Below are 22,093 nucleotides of genomic sequence, written 5' to 3'. Positions count from 1 at the left end.
TATAGTAATTTGTTACAGCAACAGTGGGAGACTAATACACTGGTAACTGATTATTCTCTGAATCTGATTCTAAAATCATGTCATAAATTTCATGAACCACCAATATGCTCCCATTAAATCCCTTTCCTGCTGTAGCAAAGTTGGTTTCATTGAGTCTGACAAAGGACCCAGGCTAGTCCAATCATAAGCCGTCTCTCTAGTGGTCACCAATAAGAAAACTCAGCACCATGTGTACTCTTGGTCTCTATTTGTCTCTGCTCAGGAGTCATATTCCCAGGAGAGTAAAGCCAGTTTTCCAAATTAGATCACATGCCCATTCCTGTGGTCAGGGGCGGAGGTCCTGTGACTGGCAGCCCCACCAAAATCCCTGGATTAGAGAAAGGGCAGTTTGCTCAAAATAATGAACCAAGTGTTCACCAGAGGAAGAAAGAAAATAATGCTGGCAGTCAAAACCGACATATTTTTTTATTAATTTAATATTTCAGAGACATTGAAGACATCTTCATATCTATGAGTCAGATTGCCAAAATCAAAAACAAGTAAGGAGCTTTTAGTTAAATATGGCAGATAAACTAGATGTATTTGTCTCCTTTTGGGAAGGAGGGGAATCCTAACAAAAAAAAAAAAAATGGTACAAACCTGAAGGGCAAATAGGAAATGAACATCAGCAGAGGGAAAAACAACACATTTTTGAAAGCTAGGAAACAGATGGAAGAATGGTAACAGACATTGCTGAGCAAAAGAAGCTAAGCCCTAAATATCCAAGGAGGTGGATACCAAGAAGCAGGCAATTTACCCTGTAGACATTCAGAAAGGTCAAGGACATAGAAGCATGAGTATTTCTTGTGCATAAAAAGAAGCATTTCACACCTCATTATTAAATGTGGGCAAATAGAGATTTAATAAAATCTGTCTAATAAGTATAAAATATATTTGGACAAATAAATTAGTATACACTATTTATCTCTGAAGAAAATTGTTAGATTATTAAAATATAAGTAGATAACCAATGACTACAAGATATTTGAGGAAAACTTCCAGCATCAACAACAAATCACAGAGAAAAAGATAACATGAGGAACAAATCTTTATTAAAAATTGTAACTGATATCATCGGAGAGGTAAAAGAAGGTATTATATTCATGAAACAAGAGAAGGGTGGTTGTTTTAAGAAAAGAATAATCAGAACAAGAAAAATAAAATTAAAATTAAATGGAAATTAATCAAAATTAAAAATATGATCTTGAAATAAAATTATCCAATAAATGTATTAGAAGACAAAAGCCAAGGAAATCTAGAAAGTAAAATCAAAAGGAAAAAAAAGATGGACAATAGGAGGAGAATAAGATGCTTAAAGGATCATTTCAGAATGTCCAACATCTAATAAATAGGATTTCTGGAAAGAGAAAAATGAGAGTATAAACTGATAGGAAGAAATTATCAAATAAATCAAACAAGTAAATATCCCAGGGTTGAAAAACATGATATTTTAGCCATGCAACTTCAGATCAAAAAAGTCCACTAAATGCCCAGCCCAATGAATAAAAAAAGACTTAACCCCAAATCACATAATAAAATTTCAAGATACTAAGAACAAACTTAAAATTTCTAGAGAGTTGCAGGAAGGCGTAATCACAGGAATCAGAATAGTCATGAAGCTTCTTGAGAGCAATGGAGTTCAGAAAACAATGAGACAATGCCTCTTCAGTTCTAAGGGAAGCTATTTTCATCCTAGAATTTTATTTGTATCCTTACATAACAAGCACCTATGAGGGTAAATATGCAAAGATCCCCGTGCGCTCTTTGTCCGGAATCTACTGAAGGATGAGTCCCAGCAAAATGAGGTCCCCGACCGAAGGAAGAAAATACAGAAGCTAGGAAACAGGGAATGTCACACAAAACTAGTAAAGATTGTCAGTCCTGAGATGACTAGGCATTACCCAGTCCAGATAGGAGCAGGAGGACAGAGATAATCAATAGACTATCTGAAATGTTGAATGTTGTATTGATAAGCATCTGAAAAACCAACAATACATTTGATTGGATTGACAGAAAATTGATAGGATGAAAAACTAGGTAATTCTTAATTCTAAAGAAAACAAAAGGTTGTACAGTGAAAGAAAAGTAATCAAACACAGTTACTTGGCTTACCAATGACTAATGCTTACATAATAATGTAAATACTAAATACTGAATTAGCTAGAAATTAGATTAGCTTACATTAAGAGGATGGGGTGGGGGAGAAGGGAAGGAAAAGGAAGTATATGTGTGTATGAAGTTAATAGATAAAGCCTAAAATTTATAAACCAAGAAATAGCAGTACAGCTAGCTATAGGCATAATTTAATCAGGAAAACTGCCAAAAAGTTAAAAGCCTCAGCTGTGGGAGGGAGAAGACACAGCTTTTTTTTTTTTTTTTTTTTTTTTTAATATAAGCTTTGTAGTATTATTTAATATTTTGTCTAATCTTAGTTTTAAAAAATTTATACTGGAAAAAAAAAAAAAATTTATACTGGGATCCCTGGGTGACTTAGTGGTTAAGCGCCTGCCTTCAGCCCAGGGTATGATCCTGGAGTCTCAGGATGGAGTCCCACATCGATCTGCATGGAGTCTGCTTCTCTCTCTGCCTATGTCTCTTCCTCTCTGTTTCTTTCTCTCTGTCTCTCATGAACAAATAAATAAAATCTTAAAAAAAAATAAAAAGATAAATTTAAAAAATTAAAAATAAATAAAAAATTTATACTGCAGGCACCTGACTGACTCAGTCTGTGAAGCATGCAACTCTTGATCTCAGGGTTGTGAATCAGAATACCATGTTGGGTATAGAGATTTCTTAAAAATAAAATCTAAGAAAATAAAATCTTTATTTTTTTCTTTTAGGGGAGGAGGGAGCAAGAGTAGGGGAGAGGCAGAAAGAATCCCAAGCAGGCTCCAAGCTCAGCACAGATGTCAACATGGGGGCTCATCTCAAGACCCCAAGACCATAACCTGAGCCAAAATCAAGAGTTGGACACTTAACTGATCGAGCCACCCAGGCACCCCTAAAAAAAATCCTTAAAAAAAAAACTTATACTTTACTCCTTCTAAAGAAAAGAATCAATGAGAATAAATCCACAGATTATTCATGTTTTAGCTTGTGCACTAATGCCAACTGTTTAGTTCAAATTCTCTTCAGAGATTGAACATTTGCTGAATTTAGAAAAAGCTCATGGTTCCATATGCCTTGTCTCCCTCAAAGACCAGTATTTGAATTTCTAAAGAATTACTCACAATGGGAAAAATGTTCTCTCCTATTTCTCCTGTGCAATTAGAGAATATCCCAAAGCATGAAATATTTTAAAATATTTGTTTTCTGAAGGTTCATTTATTCTCCATATTTATGACTACACCTCTGTTTGGCATTTGATAACCAAATGAAAAGCCTCCCTGGCTCTCCCTCAATCCCCTCTAAGACTTTGACTCCATTTTATCATTCAGGGCCTTCTCTGCTCCAGTTCCTAGTTTATGTGAGTAATTCCTACATTTCACCTTATAAAGTGTCAATGTATTTTATAAACAAGAGTATCGTATATATTTTTGCAAACAACAAATACATATACATTACAGTAAAGAAGTTTATGAATTCAGAACCTATTAATAATCTAGAGTAAATACACTTTTAGCATAATAAAATGTACCTTCCTAATAGAACAAAGTCTGTCAGTGTTACTATGTAACAGTAAACAACTATCTCAGAATTGAATTAATCAAACATAGTCTCAATATTCATTTCTTTTTTATTTTTTTTCTTTTTTTTTTTCTCTTTTTTTTCATTTTTTTTTCCTTCTTTTTTTTTTTTTCTTTTTTTTTTTTCATTTCTTTTTTTAAAAAAATATTAATTTCTAGGTGATCTGGGTGGCTCAGTCAGTTGGGTGTTTGCCTTCAGCTCAGGTCATGATCTCAGGGTCCTGGGTTTAAACCCCACATGGGGCTCCCCACTCAGCAAGGAGTCTGCTTCTTCCTCTGCCTCTTCCCTGGCTCATGTGTGCTCGCTCTCTCTCTCAAATAAATAAAATCTTTAAACAAATATTCATGTCTATACATGGGTGTTTTCTCCTCAAACTATTTCTAAGTGATAGGTTCAGCCATACTGAGGATAACTTTACAGACCAAAGCCTCTGAGGAACTGTAAAGAGGACATATTCATTAAAATTCAGTATTTAGGGATGCTTGGGTGGCTCATTGGTTGAGTGTCTGCCTTCGTTCAGGTCATGATCCTAGGGTCCTAGAATCAAGTCCCGCATCAGGCTCCCTGCAGGGAGCCTGCTTCTCTTCTGCCTGTGTCTCTGCCTGTCTCTGTGTCTCTCATGAATAAATAAATAAAATTTTTTAAAAATGCAGTATTTATGTGAAGATTCACTTCAGCTAATTACTGATTTTAAGCACTCAAGGAGCAAACAAAATGTTCTCCATACATGATTTTTTTAAAAAGATTATTTATTTATTTCAGTGGGAGTGAGGAAAAGAGTGTGTGTGGGGGGGTGAGGGGTAGAGGGAGAAAGAAACTCAAACAGACCCTGTACTGATCACAAAACCCCTCATGGGCTTGGATCCCATGACTAGAGATCAGAACTAACACAGGTGACCCTCTCTGTCCATGATTCTTCAACTCACATTCATGACTTGGTTAAAAATAAACTCTAGTACTGGGGTGCCTGGGTGGCTCCCATGGTTGTCTGCCTTCAGCTCAGGTCATGGTTCTGGGGTCTTGGGATCAAGTCCCGAGTCAGGATTCCTAGGGAGTCTACTTCTCCCTCTCCTTCTGCCACTCCCCCAGCTTATGCTCTCTCACACTCTCTCTCTGTCAAATAAATAAATAAAATCTTTTTAAAAAATAAACTTTGGTACTTATGGATTTCTAGCTCGGAAAAGAGAGAGAGAGAGAGAAAGTGAGAGAGAGAGAAATGTATAGGTGCAAAGCAAAATGTGAAAACAGTAAGAAAAATTTCATCACCAGGAAACCCTCAGGGGCAGATTGCATAGTTATCTCATGAGATTAATAAACCTAGATGGTGTATATCATAGTTCAAGCCAAAATTCATATATCCTCCCCCAGTACTCATATACGTGGGGGAGAGGGAGAACTCACTAGAAAGCTAGTTGCCGGATTTTTTGGGATAATAGCTCCAATTTCCATTTAATTTGAATTAATTTTTATTTAATCTTAAGGAAGTTTTTGGTAAATTACTTGTCATACACTGTTCTCTTATTTTATTTATTTATTTATTTATTTATTTATTTATTTATTTACTTGAGAGAGAGAGAGAGAGAGCAAGCCAGCAGAGGGAGAAGGAGAATCCACAAGCAGACTCTCTGTTGTGCGGGTAGCCTCATTCAGGGGTCTGATCCCAGGACCCTGAGATCATGACCTGAGCTGAAATCAAGAGTCAACACTTAACCAACTGAGCCACTCAGGTGTCCCTGTTCCCTTGTATCCTTAATGCAGGAATCCACAGATGATATAGCAGAAAACTGAAAGTAAAGGTAAAGGACAGCAACTAAAATGCCTTGGGGGAACAGCATGCAATATATTACTACCTTCTGAATAAAAAAAAACTAGACCCAGATAAGCAGAAATGCTTTTAGGGAAAAAACAATAAGTAACTTGAAATCAGAAACTGTCCCAGAAAATCTAGAATGTGTCATTGAAATATATAATATCCCCATTATAAACATGGGGAAAGACACCACTCAACCAAAGAATACAAGGTCCCATTCTATGCTCATTTAACCACCTATAATTCAACTTCATACTCTCGGCAATTTTTTTCAAAGAGAAACAGAAATGTATTTAGTTAGTATAGCCAATTATGCTTCTGCTACACTCAATGACCAGGTGCTCGTGCTAATGGATATGATCTAACTTAATTTGTCTATTGATGTTGACAAACCTTTGGAAAGAATGTATGCTTTTTGCTTTATTTTGTTTTCCCCCATTGTATCATTGCCCACGGACAAAGAAGTCAGAAGCATTGCCCATGCTACGAGGCCATGAGTGGTGATGTCCCCTCTGTTGCCTCTCAGATCAACAGAAGACTAGTTCTACCAGTGGCTTCCCTGTTTCCACTCTCTAATAATATACTAATCCTTTTCAAAGAAGGGCCTCATTCTATAGTCAAGCTGGTGGAAGAGGGCCAGCTCTTTCTCCCTGTTCCCTGAAGAAACTTCCCAGATGAATATCTCTCTTGAAGTCAGTTACATTAATCCAAAAAAAGCACACATTTTGGAATCAGAGGGATCTGAATTTAGATTATTTACTTCTCTGAGCTTCTGTTTCTATGTATATAAAATGAGAGAAATAATAATATCTACATTTTACATGTGGGGGTACTATATCTGAGGGTACTATATCCATATTATAAGTCTGTGTGTTTATCACAAGACATGTTATAGAATCATTTAATTTTAGTTTGTGCCCACTCTTTTTCTATTTGACTTCAGAATTAGACTCATGCCTGGAACACTTAGAAGCTCTGTTCTCTCAACCAGACTACGCCTCTGGCTGCATATAATTTGCTGAACAACAGATATGCTTAACACGTCTTTGGCTATTATATAATATATGGAGGAAAGTATGACTAGGAGAATAGGAGTCAGATCTGAATTCAGATTCAACCTCTACCAGAACATGAACTATACATCCTTGAGAAAGTCAATTAACCACTCTGAGCCTCTAATTTTCCTTTATAAAATAAAAAAGTACTTTTTCTACCTACCCAGCAAATATTTTTGAGGTATTGAAATTGGATTATATATATGGGGCCCCTGGGTGGCTCAGTCCATTAAACATCTGCCTTCCACTCAGGTCATGGTCCTGAGTCCTGGATTTGGGCTCCGTGTCAGTATCTCTCCTCCTCAGGGAGTCTGCTTCTCCCTCTCCCTCAGACTGCCGCTCCCCCTGCTTGGGCTCTCTCTCTGTGTCAAATAAATAAATAAAATCTTTTAAAAAAAAGAAACTGGATAATATAGATCAGAATTCTTTATAAACAATGGTGGGTGAGTATGCAAGTATTACTGCTTTATCTTTATTGTCATCATTATTATTATAAATAATACTTAATTTTTACTATTCCTGACAGATGATTTAGAAAAAAAGAAATTATCCCATTCAAGAAAAATGAGTTATTGCATATCCAGCTCTTTCCTATACTGAGGAAAAGCTAAAGTTAGTAAATATTTAAGTAAAGAATACCAGCCAGAGAGTTAGAATACAGCTTCCAGATAAGTGCGAACACTAACAATTTCTTGGACAAATCTTACCAATTTATTTAGCTTGGCTTTCTTATCTCCAAAGTAATTCCTACCTCACTCGAGTACTATGAGGACAAAATAGAAAAACAATGGGAAAGATGCCAAGTCCTTTATTTTTTTTTAATTTTTAATTTTTATTTATTTATGATAGTCACAGAGAGAGAGAGAGAGAGAGAGAGAGAGAGAGGCAGAGACACAGGCAGAGGGAGAAGCAGGCTCCATGCACCGGGACCCCAATGTGGGATTCGATACCGGGTCTCCAGGATCACGCCCTGGGCCAAAGGCAGGTGCCAAACCGCTGTGCCACCCAGGGATCCCGGTCCTTTAAACAAGTCTCCCATATTCAGATGAGATTTTTGTTCCTTCCTTCCTTAGGTGTGTGGTCGTGAGCAATCATCTCATCTCGGTTAGACACCTTGTTTTACAAGCAAGACTGCTACCTGATACAATCATCGGAGATTTATAAGATGTCGTCAAGTTAGCCAAGGAGGTCTTTAGGAACATTGAAGGTTTGACAAAGCAGGAAAGAATATCCAATGGAAAAAAGACAGTCTCTTCAACAAATGGTATTGGGAAAACTGGACAGCTACATGCTGAAGAACAAAATTGGACCATTTCCTTACACTATACACAAAAATAAATTCAAAATGGGTGAAAGACCTAAATGTGAGACTGGGAACCATCAAGATCCTGGAGGAGAACACAGGCAGCAACCTCTTTGACCTTGGCCATAGCAGCTTCTTATTAGAAATGTGATTGGAGTCAAGGGAAACAAAAGCAAAAATCAACTACTGGGACTTCATCAAAACAAAAAGCTTCTGCACAGCAAAGGAAACAATCAACAAAACTAAAAGGGAGCCTATGGAATGCGAGAAGATATTTGCAAATGACACATCAGATAAAGGGCTAATGTCAAAGATCTATAAAGAACTTATCAAACTCAACACCCAAAAACAAACAAACAAAATCCAATCCAGAAATAGACAAAAGACATGAACAGACATTTTTCCAAAAAAGATAACCAGATGGCTAATAGACACATGAAAGATGCTCAGCATCACTCATCATCAGGGAAAGAATGAGATATCACCTCACACCAGTCAGAATGGCTAAAATCAACAACACAAGAAACAACGGGTGTTGGCAAGGATGTGGCAAGGGTGTGCAGAAAGGGGAACCCTCTTGCACTGTTGGTAGGAATGCAAGCTAGTACAGCCACTCTGGAAAATATATGGAGGTTCCTCAAAAAGTTAAGCATAGAACTATCTTACAATCCAGTAATTGTACTACTAGGTATTGACCCAAAGGATAGAAAAATAAGATTTGAGGTTGTACATGCACCCTGATGTTTATAGCAGCATTATGAGCAATAGCCAAACTATGGAAAGAGCCCAAATGTCCATCAACTGAGAATAGATAAAGAAGATGTGATATATGTATACACAAGGAAATATTTTTCAGCCATCAAAAAGAATGAAATCTTGCCATTTGCAATAACAGGATGGATCTAGAGTATTTATGCTAAGGGAAATAAGTCAGTCAGAGAAAGACAAATACCAAATGATTTCACCCATATGTGGTATTTAAGAAACAAAACAGAGGAACATATGGGAGGGGGAAAATGAGAGAGAAACCATAAGAGATTCTTAATGATAGTGAGCAAACTAAGGGTTGATGGAGGGAGGTGGGTGAGTGATGGGCATTAAGGACGGCACTTGTGATGAGCACTGGGTGTTATACGTAAGTGATGAACTGCTAAATTCTACTCCTGAAGCCAATATTGAACTGTATGCTAACTAACTAGTATTTAAATAAAAATTTGAAAAAAATAAAGAACATTGGACGATCTCAGCTTCACTCTTTAATTAGACCATGGCTAACAAACAATACTGCTAGGTCAACAAGACTGTTCAAACCACAACCAGGTAAAAACCAGAAACTATACAGAATAAGAGAAACAGAACATTCAAGAAATCTAAAGTAAGATCAGTCTGTCAGCAAAATCTTATAAAAACTTCAAACTTCCTTTTCAGACCCAGGAAATTTTCTTTTCTTTTTTCTTTTTCTTTTTTTTTTTTTTTTAGATTTCATTTATTTATTCATGAGAAACGGAGAGAGAGAGAGAGAGAGAGAGAGAGAGAGAAGGAGGCAGGCAGGGAGAAGCAGGTTCCTGCTCCATAAGGAGCTTGATATGGGTCTCGATCCCAGGACACTGGGATCACAACTTGAGCCAAAGGCAACCGCTTAACCAACTGAGCCACCCAGATGCCCCCAGAAATTTTCTTTAAAAGATAAATTTAGATGGGGTGCCTGGCTGACTTGGTCAGTAAAGTATGTGACTCTTAATCTCAGGGTCATGAGTTTGAGCCCCATGTGGAGCCTACTTAAAATTCTTTAAAATATATATTTTTTTTTTACAGATGCCTTTGTGACTCAGTGAGTGAGCACCTGCCTTTGGCTCAGGTTGTGATCCCGGGGTCCTGGGATCGAGTCCTACTCTCTCTGCTTGTGTCTCTGCCTCTTTCTCTGTGTCTCTCATGAATAAATAAATAAAATCTTTTTTTAAAAAATAAAACAAATAAATAAATTTTTAAAGAAAAATTAGAAATGTATTATTGGCAGGAATCAAAAAGAAGCATAGGAAGAATTCTCCCATTTTTTTAAATTAAAACATACCTAACTTAGTAACTATACGGTTATTATGCCATTTTTAAGTGTCAAGTTCAATGAAAAGAATCTGTATTTTACATCTAAGTACTATTGTTCCCAGAATACCTCCTCTTATTCCACCATAGGCAGATGTCTGACATACATTTTGAATCTTCAACAGCTCGGGTTATGACATGTACTCAGCATTGTCCCTTCATCATGCAGGAAACTCCCTTTCTCAGAAGAACTCTACTTTAAGCTACAAGCCAGGACCTAGGGCCTGGGGACTGAGTACAGTTGGGATTTCTCTACCAACTGGATGCTCTACCCAGAGAGCCTGGGCCAGTATTATCAAGTTTCCTGACGGGAAATCGCTTTCTTCTCTTTCTTGAAATGAGATTGAACAACAGGCCAAGAATACCTGTGCCCTCTCCAAGTGAGAATAGATTTTAATTAGTCACAGTCAAATCAAGAGCAAGAACCATAGAATAATTTAAGCAGGCGAAGCTTAATATAAAGAATTATTGAGCAATGATAGGAGAGTAACTATAAAGATGGAAGGAGAGTTCCAAGGGGTAATGAAGAACTAAGGGAAAGAACAAAAAAAAGAAACTTGGAGGAGGTCAAACTTCAAAGTTCATTGAAGAAGGTGTGAACACAGCCCACTTGATGGCAGAGAATTTGCCTAGGCCAGAGATGGCACAGAGTTGCCAGGAAAGCAGAAACAACCCTCTGGACACAGACCAGCTAGAGCTGGTGGGCAGTCTGGGCCTGCAGAGGGAAATAGGTAGAGAGAGAGAGGGGTGGGGGCAGAGAGCAGGCCAGTGCACATATGAGGCCTGGAATGCATGGTGCCCGTGTCAGGATAGTCATGAGACACAGGTGAGGTCAAGCTAATAGGGGGTGGAGGAAGTGTGCACAGAGAGAGGCTGCTGTGTGGGCACTGCTGGGACTGGGACCCACAGAGGCTTCCTTCTTTAAGAACTTAGTGTGCCTCTGCATGGTGCTGGGACCAGAGCAGCCTTGGGCCACTGAATAAGACAAAGGCTGAACATCCAGCTCGCTAGACAGCCAGGCCTGAGAGGGCCCCACCGTGTCCATGCAGAACATCAGGGCCTGGGGTAAAGGCTGTGCCGTCTGGGGCTCCCAGCCACACTGCTGCTGTTTAAGAGAGGAGCTCAAGAAAACACAGAGCAAAAGCTACATGCTACAGGCACTTAGCCCTGGGCAGAGCAGTGAAAATGCAAGCATGCTCCCACCAAGCCTAAGAGCCATCAGAAGCAAGAAGGAAAAGCCGGGTCTCCTTCAATGTCTCTCTCCAGCGCCCTCTACCGATAAAACATCGTGCCAGCTGCCACAGGAAAACTATTTAAAGGGCCCAGACCCATTGTAACACATTAGCCCATGAAGGGAACCAACAAGCAATAAATTGATAACCAGCACGTTCTTTGGCTGAAAACCTCCATACAATCAGACCTCCACGGGTAATTGCTCTCTCTGGTGTCCCCTAGAATTTATTTTGTCCCCATGTGCCACCTGCTTCCATCAACTTCCCAGTAACTCTCATCCAACACATCCTTCCAGCCATTTTCAATGGGATATTTAGAAATAGCTCCACTGCCTCATTAGTGTAAACCAGTGGAGCCCCCTGGTGGGGGATACAGTATTGCACAACAGCTCTTTAAAGGAATTTGACAGCGCAATCAAAAGTTGAATCAGAGATTAGGCAATTTTTAGAGTGACAGTATTGTTCTAAACTGTCCTGGGGTGTTATATACATAACTCCATTTTTCAAAACATGTAGAACTTGGGCTCCTAGGTGGCTCAGTTGGTTGAACACCTGCCTTCTGCTCAGGTCATGATCCCAGGTCCTCGGATTGAGCCCCATGTCCAACTTCTGGTTTAGCAGGGAGCCTGCTTCTCCTCCTTCTGCTGCTCGCATTGATTGTGCTCTCTCTCTCTCTCTAGCAAATAAATTAAATAAATAAATAAATAAATAAATAAATAAATAAATAAATAAATAACTATTTTAAAAACACGTAGAACTGTATATTACAAAGGATGAACTTTTATGTATGCAAATTAAAAAAAAATCAACCAGGATGTTAGAAGGTCCTAGAAGTGCAGACTGTGAGAAATGAATCTAACTGTATTACAAATGCATGACATAACCTTTCTGAAAGGGGTAAGGAGCTGATCTAAAATACTTTTGGAAAATGGTATCTTGACTGGAAACTACAAAGCTAAAGATAAAAAGAATTATATACAAACACTATAGTCTGAAAATTGATCTCTTACACAGATACAGGTTAAGATTCTGAAAGTACTTCATGTCTAAGTTAGTCTATGCTGGAAAATTTATTTTAAAAAATAGATACTAGGGGCCAGCTTCCTCACAGTTAAAGGAAATGGTTACAAATAGACAAAAGGACAGCCTAGAATAAATCCTGTGATACCAAGTTAAAGTTGAGGATATTAGTATGAGTTCATGTTTAATTTAATATACAATGAATACATAGATGGGGAAATAGATTGTTATAGATATGTGTATATACATAGGAATACATGTATACATTTCCTAGCTCTGTCTACTGAGAAAGTCTAAAAGCAGTGTCTCCCCTCCCCACCAACAGCAATAAGCACCCCTGTTCCCAGATCTTGGTTTCTAAAAACTCTTCTCCAGTAGAAAGAACCAGAGCTCCTTGGAGAGATGGCTGATTCTAGGGCCTGGGCAGATAAAATACAAGCTGAGCTTGGAGAAAAGTAAGTATAGCGCCAGAAAGTAAGGGAGTGCTCAGTCAACAAAAGGGACACATGAGCCAGTCTGAAAGAGCTCCTAAAAGCCAAAGCTAGTAAAATTTAACATGAGTGTGATTCTGAGATGTGGAGGTGAATCTTAAAAGTACATTTATCATCATAAGAGTAGAAAGTGGCTGTTTCTGGGAAGTAAAAAGCAGTAGAGAGGTAAGGATTGTTGTTTGTTGTCAAATGCCTTGGAAGATAATTTGACACTTTAAACCATGTCCATATTGGCTTATATAGCTTTGAAAGGGAAAAAAAAAACACATTAAAAAAAATAAGAAGAATGTGGAGCTAACAAGGGAGGATTTTGACAAGAGAGGATTTGTTGGTTGGTTGGTTGGTTGGTTTGGTTTCTCTGTTTTGTTAAAATGAAAGACACTTAGTTTATGTGTGGATAGAAAGCCAACAAAGGGAAAGGACACAACTGCGTGGAATAAAGGAATGATGTGTAAAGGCAAATATCTATGGAGGTGAGGCAATCATACAGTTTGCTGGGAAGATTTCCCAAGGACCAGGGACAGCACTAAGTTCATCATTTCTAACCTATCCTGCTACAGAGACTGGCTGACACCTCTATAATCTCAGGAAACCTCTCTCCTGTCCCCTCTTGCTTCTTGCTGAGTCCTGAGGTGCACCCACTCTTGCCTGGTGTGATGTACTCTCTATAAGCTGCAAAGGTGCACTCCCTAGCAATGTCAGAGGCAGTCTGTCGCTTCCTTTTGTAAGTGTAAAAACTAATTATAAAGACAATTCTCCATATTTAGGCATTGAGGCCCTCTAAAAAAATGCAGTATGTGTGAATGTACTTAATGCCACCAAAATTGTACACTTAAAAAGGCTCTGGTGGGTGGCACAGTCAGTTAAGCATCTCACTCTTGATTTCGCTCAGGTCATGGTCTCAGGGTTGTGAGATTGAGCTCTGCTTCAGGCTCTGTGCTCAGCTTGGAGTCTACTTAAGATTCTCTCTCCCCCTCTGCCCCAAAACTCCTTAAAAAATAAATCTTTTTAAAAAATGGTTACAATGGGGAGATTTTGGCTGGCTCACTCAGTAGAGCATGTGACTCTTGATCTTGGGGTCATGAGTTTGAGCCCCATGCTGGGTATAGAGATTACTTAAATAAATAAATAAACAAATACATTTTTAAAAAATGGCTGTGATGGTAAATTTTATCTTATATAGGTTCCACTACATCAAAAAAAGTTTTTTTTAAGTTAGATATAAAATTAGAGAGAGTTATCTCTAAACCCATAATGCTGCATTTGTCAGATTATACTTAGTGATAGAGTAAAGCCCAGGTTAAAATGTATAGAAAGAGGTGGGAGAGTAATTTTACCTTCACATGCAATTGTAGAATTAGCCTTGGTTAGGAGAAAGAATCCACTTTCTACATCTCTACATGAGCAATTTTGTCTCCCTAGCAATTAAAGCGTTTTCTTCCAGAACTATGACTCACCTCTTTGGAGGAAAGTTCCTTATCACAGTATAGTAGCTGAGGTATTTCCACTAAGTGGAATAGTCATGGCATATTTAATACATTAAAACCTTCTTTAAAAAATCCATTTCACACTTTAAAAATTTTCTCTCAACTTCAGAAATAGTTTTAAAAGGACATGTACTGCCAAAGACTACTTTTAATTATAGTAATAAGTAAGGAATTAATAGAGGGTATTTAGTCAAATGGAAGAAAATCCTTCCACTCAGCTTTACTACTCATGGAGCCCAAACTGTATTCTAATACAATACAATCAATTTACTCATGACAAAGTGATAATTAATATGTAGTCCTAGCAAAATGGGTCTAATGATTTTTTTTATTTGCATCTTCTTTGGCTGAGAACATTATATTAAATACTATATGGCAAATAAAATGACTTGGCAGGCCCACGCAGCGAAGGAAGTAGTTTCAATAGCAACCTGCCTTTATATGGGCATATTTCTACATTCTAAAATAATGTCTCCATTATCTTGGTTAGAGTTCAACTCTTTAAATCTATAAGAAATATGTGATGCATGAGTGTGTGTGATGATTCACAGATCTGAAATAACACCTACTCTCCTTCGGTTCTGGCACAAAATGTGTCAGTGAAGCCTGCAATTAAGAAAATTATCTTGGCCTGTCTTGCCACAGGGATGGTGACATCAATACACACACCCAGAGCAGAAATATGTTAGTAAAAATGAATTTAGAAAACAATTCTACTCCAGCACTGTTTGGTGCCTTGATGCCTTTGCAATGTCATCCAGATCTTTGTCATTGATAACACTATCTACTGAACACTGCTATATTGGTTTTTTGTCTTCACAACGTATTGTTTCTTTCAGCCTGTCTTTAGTCTTCTGCTAGTCTTCTACCTATCTAGGAGATAGGTACCATTGTGATTCCTATTTTACAGATTAAGAGAGGTTGAATAAATTGCCCAGGATCATACAGCTAGCCAGTGGTAGATCTGGGATTTGAACCCAGGTCTCTCAGACTCAGATCTTCTCTCTCTTCACCAGGCCTGGCTACATAATTTTAAGGGCAGTGTAAAATGAAAATGTGGGGGCCCTTGTTAAAAAATTATTAATAATCTCAAAATGCTGACAACAGAGCATTAAACCAAATGTGGGGCCCTTTTAAGCACAGGTTACATAACCATGAAGCTGGCTCTTCTCTTTATATATATATATATATATATATATATATATATTAAGATTTTATTTATTTGATAGAAAGAGAGCGTGAGTGGAGGGACGGGGTGCAGAGGGAGAAGCAGACTCTCCCCTGGGCAGGGAACCCGATACAGGACTCAATCCCAGGATCCAGGATAACAACCTGAATTGAAGGGAGATGCTTGACTGACTGAGCCACCCAGGCCCCCAAAAGCTGGCCCTCCTCTTAACGATATCACTTCCCTCCATTGTGTCTTTCATTTCCATACCTCAGTCTAATTCAGCAAATATTTGGTCCAAACCACAACTCCACTGTAAGAGGTCTTGTGTGGATTTATGAGACATACACATTGAGTCTGGAGACAAACATTTATTTCTCAGTCCATCTTTTTACTTGCTGAGATTTTATATTATGCTCAATAGCAGAAAGTATCCCATACTTTTTATGTTTTGACTGTCAAGCCTTCTTCTTGGTTGGTCCCTAAGAGCTTCTTTTTAGTCTGTTTCTCTCTTTAAAAAATCACTTTGCCATTTACCACTGCAATTTTAAGCATATAACATTGTGGTGTCATGCACTACTCCTTCCTGTTGTGATTATTTGCAGCTGCTTCAACCTAATGATGGGAAAAGGCCTCATATCCTCATAATTGTAGGGTCCTGATTAATGAACACTTTGCCTCTCTGAATCTTCTTTTGAAGATCTTTCCAAACCTTTCACTTAGCACCTTCATTCAAGTGGAATGTCTAGAGCTAGGTGGAGGGCATGTTTTAGTGTAAACCTTCTACCGCCCAGCACACATCCTGAGAAAAAAGGAAGTCTGTTCACAGTGTGTATGGGGTAATTGGGACATGCACTTTACATTTCCAGGAGCAGGAGTAGGTTGTGTGTGTTTATCTGGGATGGGGAGATTTTGGGGGTGGAAGGTTAGAAGACAGAGTACGCATGATCTCCGCCCATGGCGGATTCCACTTAATTTGATGCCTAGCCCCAGACTCTCCCATCCTCATATACTCTTACTGTGATTTTCTTTTCCACAAGTGCTGGCTGTTACCATCTTTAATTTCTTCCTAATATGGGGTACGGTAGGTGGAAACACAGCCAGCCCTCCGCTGAAACTCTTCATACTTTAGGATTTAAATGTAGACTCCTGAGATTGATGCCTCCCTAACTTTCATGCCTGAAGTTGGATGAGATTATGGATAATTTGTGAATTTGCCATGGAAAAAAGATAAGGCACAATCAAATATCTAGAACAGTAGCTCTCAGTCATAAAAGAGCTACTCCTTTTTACAGTGAAACATCTCCTTCAGTGTCCTGAAATTAAATTCATATATAACTTACCAACACACAGAAAAATCTTTTCTTAAATTAAGATAATGCTCTATGTGCAATATAGAGAAGAAATAAAATTAGAGTTAGGGTCTATGTTCAAATATACTATAAGTAGGTTTTTACCCACATCAATGCCCTGAAGGATATGTGAAAGATAGGCAAGACCATTTCTTTGTTCTATGGAACTGTTTACACACATTTGTCAATCCTGGCTCCCAGCCACCACATACCGGTTAGCATGCCTTCAATCACTGTGATAACCAGAAATGTACCCACAATTCCCAGAACACCTCCAAATGGTGGTACTGCCCCTGTAAAGAATTGCTGGTCTGAATAGGAATGCCTGTGTATTGGGCAGCCCGAGTGGCTCAGCAGTTTAGCGCTGCCTTCAGTCCAGGGCGTGATCCTGGAGACCAGGGATCGAGTCCCACATAGGGTTCCCTGCATAGAGCCTGCTTCTCGCTCTGCCTGTGTCTCTGCCTCTCTGTCTCTCTCATGAATAAATAAATAAAAATTAAAAAAAAAAAAAGGAATGCCTGTGCATTGAATTCCTTCAGATTCTCCTTTGGTTAGGATTTCCAGGTAACAGGAACAGGATATACTTGCCACACTCCCAGGCTGAGAGTTCTGGGGCTTGGCAAGCCTGAACTCAACAAACACACATCTTCTACTTGTACACAACTATTTTTAGGCCACTAGTTTTAATATAGTGCACACACACTCCATATTCACCAAGGTGCCTGACCACAAAAGAGTAACAAGGATTTGGTCAGGGAGAGGCCATGCTATGTATGTAGAATGAAGGACAAAGAATGCTTATTTTGTGCCATATTTAAAATTTAGGGAGATGAAAAATGATGGGTGTGCCAATGTGGTAGGTCGCTAAAATAGGCTGCTTGGCCTTGTACTTTGTTTCTTGGCCCTCTCTGACCCTGAGCTTATATTAAAGGCAACTGTGCTGTAACATTTTTTCCCTGGCTAAAGACAGGTACTAATATTTGCCTCTCTTCCTGTCTGCTGAAGACACAATTGAACCAAACAGGGACCCAACAGAAATAAGAGTCCCTGCGCTATCATGCCTCTTGATACACAGTCCTAATTAGGATAAATCCAAGTATTTATCAGGCACTTATAAGGATGCTGAGTTCTGGCCAAAAAGAAAAAAGTTCTATGTTCGTGGAAGCTTCTGTGAGTCACTCTCCAGCATTTACCAGAGGTCAGGCTTTTGCTGCCAGAATAAGCTAATATTTGAATAGCAGATGTGTTCTAAACAATCTAATGGAAAACTTAAATAGCAAAATCCCTCTTCACTGTAACCTATGACATAACATTTGCCCCTCTTCAATTTTTCTTATCTAAGAACAAGTTTACTAGCTTAACCCCAAGCCTGATTTTGGGATTGTACAATTCTTATGTGGGCCATTAAGAATCAAGTGTGTTAAATCAATGGATGGAAGAGAAAAAAGCTTACTCCAAATGGGAAAACAGTTCATTCATTCCTGTATGCATTCATTTGATTCCTTACTTAGCTTAAATTCACTTATATTACATTGCATGCGTCCTTAGCACCTTGATCCCTGCCACACTTTGAGATACTCACTTGATTAAACAATGACCCTTGTTAAAAGCAGTGTTCCACATAGCAACTACTATACATGCTAAATGTGGCTGGCAGAGGACCAAACCATGCTGAGATCCCACATTAAATTACAATCGTAAACAGCAAGTAGGCCCTAATGCTACCAGCAATCATACTGTTTTCCTGGTCCCTGTATTCTCCTTCTCTTCCTGGGGATATTTTATACCTTCTCTCTTCTACAAACCTCAAATACCCACTCACCACCTATTTTAATTCCCTGTTGATGGCCTTGCTTCTGATTTCACTAAGGAAATAGAATGAATCAGAAGAGAGCCCCCACAAACACCCACCACTTGCATCCATGGGTTTCTTTCTCGTGGCTAGAGATGAACACCTTGTGTCCCTAGAAAAGGCCACTTTCTCCACTTGTAGAGTAGGTTACTCTCACCTATTCAAGGTCATCACTTCAATAATTATCTTCTCAATTTTTTCTTTTTTACTGGATCTTTTCCATCAGTCTATGGACATTATTTCTACCTTTGAAGTACACTCTCTTAACTTCACTTCCTCCTCCAATTACTACCCCCATTTCTTTCTTTCTACAGGTTGTCTATATTCACTATCTCCAATATCTTCCTTCTCATTCTCTCTTTTTAAAAAAGATTTTATTTATTTATTTAGTTAGTTAGTTAGTTAGTTAGTTAATTTATAGAACATGAGCAGGGGTAGGGACAGAGTAGGAAGGAGAAGAAGGAGAGAATCCCAAGCAGACTCCACACTGAGCACAGAGCCCAATGCAGTCTCAATCTCAAGATCCTGAGATCCTGACCTGAGCCAAAACCAAGAGTTGGACCCTTAACTGACTGAGCCCCCCAAGCGCCCCCCTCCAAGTTCTCTCTTAAACCCAATCCAATCAGATATTTATCCAATCTACTTCAGTTAAATTGCTCTTATCAAGGTCACCTTGACTGTCCTGTGGCTACATCCAATGGCCAAGTCTCAGTCTTCATCTCACTTGATTAGCAGAATATGATCACTCTCTCCTCCTTGAACCACTTTCCACTTGGCTTTTGGAAGCAGACTTAACTGGTCTTCCTCTTACCTCTCTGGCTGTTCCTTCTCAGTATTCTTTGCTAGGTTCTCTTCATCTTTCTAATCTCCAAAACTTGGAGTATTCCAAGATTCTGTGCTTGGACCTCTTCTCTTTTCTATCTTTACTTACTTATTTGGTCTCATCCAGTCTCATGGCTTTAAATACCATTTATTATACACTGTGTTCAGCCTGCATTTCTCCCCAGAACTCCAGATTCACATATCCAGCTGCCTCAATATCTCCACTAGAATGACTAATAGACATCAAATTTAACAAGTCCAAAACTGAACTCCTGATCTCCTCTAGCTGCCACCTCAACCATCAAACTCTGTTTCTCTTCTACTCTTCCCCACTTGTTCAGTCCAAAACCTTGAGGTTATCCTTGATGCTTCACTTTCTCTCCTGCTTCAAATCGAATCTGTCAGCTTAACCTTCAACATATGTCTAGAATGTGACCATTTCTTACTACTTCCACTACTATCACTGCTACCACTGTTCCCTGCGCATTTCCTCTCCAACTTCATCCATTGCTTTTTCCTCCTTTCCTGTCCCACTCTAGCAGCACTCTCCCCACCTTTTGCTGCTCCTTGACCTTCCCAGGCATCCCTGGACCTTTGTGTTTACTGTTCCTGGGATGTTCTTCCTTCAGACATGATTCACTCACCTTCCTCCCTCCCTCAGATGTTACCTTCTCAGTGAGCCCTTCCCTGTTTGCCCATCCACATTTGTTCATTTTTTAAGTATCAACTTGACTAGACCATTCAGTGCCCAGGCATTTGGTCAAATGTTATTCTGGATGTAGCTTGTGAGGATGTTGCTGGATGAGATAAATACCTGAATCAGTAGACTGAATAAAGCAGATTGCCCTCCTGAATGTGGAAGAGCCCCATCCTATTAATTGAAGACCTGAACAGAACAAAAAGGCTGGAGTAAGAGGGAACTTTGCCTGCCTGATTGTGGAATTAGTCTTCTACCCTTGGACTGGAACTTACTGGAACTTATGTCATTAGCTCTCCTTCGCAAGTATTCAGACTCAGAAGAGAACTACACTACTGGCTCTCCTGGGTCTCTAGCTTGCTGACTACAGATCTTGGAAATTCTCTGCCTCCATAATCATGTGAGTCAATTCCTTATAATAAATGATTATATATATAATTATAAAGTCTATTGTTTCTGTCTCTCTGGAGAACGATGACTAATATACCATCTAAAATTACAACTCCTAGGGTGTCTGGCTGGCTCAGTTAGTAGAGCATGAGACTCTTGATCTCAGATTGTGAGTGTAAGCCCCATGCTGGGTGTAGACATTACTTAAAAATAAAATCTTAACAAAATAATAAATAAATAAATAAATAAATAAATAAATAAATAAATAAATAAATAAATAAAATCACAACTCTCAACTTTTCCTCCATGTGAGGACACAGGGGGGCCCTAGCTATGAACCAGGAAGTCGGTCCTCACCAGCCGCCTCACTGAATCTGCTAGCTCCTGATCTTAGACTTCCTGCCTCGAGAACTGTGAGAAATAAATTTCCATTGTTTACAAGCTAGAAATAAAATAAAATAAAATTGCAACTCCAAGTTACCTCCTCATTACCTTCCCTGATTTATTTTTTTTTCTGCCATATATTGCCATCTACAAGAACATAGGTTAATTTTATTTATCTTTTTTTTTTTGGCTTATATCTACCAAACAGAATATGAGTTCAATTAGGGAAGGGTTTATGTCAATTTCATTGATTGCTGTATCCTAGCACCTAGAAGAATAGCTGAGATATACGGAGTATTGAATATTTATTGAATGAATGAATGAATGAATGAATGCCTACCCTATGCAAAACATCAGCTTTGGGAGCCAGCAAAAGAGAGATGAATAAAGCTAAATTACTTAACACTGTACTTTGGGTTCTTCATTATAAAATGGGAGTACTATCTCATGGAGTCCTCACGTCTCATGGGAATAAAATAACCAATATTTATGCAATGTTTGGAATAATGCCTGATATAGTACTATAGTATTTAAAGTACTTAGTATTTAACATATAGTATTTAAAGTAAACTAAATTTATGTATACATATACGTATATCCCTACTATCAAGAAGCCTGTGTATAATAGAGTAGACATCTTCAAAAAGTACAGAGTGTGCAGGGCCTGGATGGTTCAGTTGGTTAAGCATCCAACTCTTGATCTCAGAGGGCTGAGATTGAGCCCTGCAATTAGCACCCCCTTGGCTCCATGCTCAGTTGGGAGTCTGCTTGAGGATTCTCTCCCTCTGTCTCTCTGCTCCTCCCCTGCTCTCTCTCTCTAAAATAAATAATAAATCTTAAACGAAAAAAAAAAAGTACAGAGTGTTGCATTGGTAGCACAGAGGATGGAATGGGTCAATTTCCCGTTAGGACCAAGGTAGTGATGATCCAGAGTCATCTCAATAAATCTAGCTTGCTTTTCCTACTTTACACTTTAATTTCTTTATTATGTAAGGGATGGTGTTGGTAACACTGAATATTAAGTTGCTTAAGAGAAAGTTTTAGAGATTTTTACACTCTCAGGAAATGTTTACTCCAATCGGCTTAATGCACTTGATGAAAAGAATCTGCTAACTTTAAGTCACCCTAAGATTCTTGAAAGAATCTTCAGGTTCCTTATAATAATTAGTATTTCTGACATCTTATCTGCTGAAAATGATCACTG

The 22,093-nt window shown here is 38.6% G+C and overlaps 1 protein-coding gene across 7 annotated transcripts in view; it reads right to left on the bottom strand.

Annotated features, from left to right (window-relative positions):
• The window catches only part of ACYP2 (acylphosphatase 2), a 247,932-nt gene that overhangs the window by 185,479 nt on the left and 40,360 nt on the right, over positions 1-22,093 (bottom strand). For 2 of the 7 annotated variants that reach the window (XM_049115508.1, XM_049115510.1), the window contains exon 1: positions 6,755-6,930. The exons of 2 other annotated variants lie outside the window; for them this stretch is intronic. The gene's annotated coding sequence lies outside the window, so the exon portion shown is untranslated. Of the gene's footprint in view, positions 1-6,754; positions 6,931-22,093 lie in introns of those variants that run through there. 3 more of the 7 variants (XM_025467087.3, XM_049115507.1, XM_049115511.1) reach the window with 2 other exon arrangements.

This window comes from Canis lupus, chromosome 10 (assembly GCF_003254725.2).
Source record: "Canis lupus dingo isolate Sandy chromosome 10, ASM325472v2, whole genome shotgun sequence".
Lineage (NCBI taxonomy): Eukaryota > Metazoa > Chordata > Mammalia > Carnivora > Canidae > Canis > Canis lupus.
This window is presented reverse-complemented; position numbering and strand designations above follow the sequence as displayed.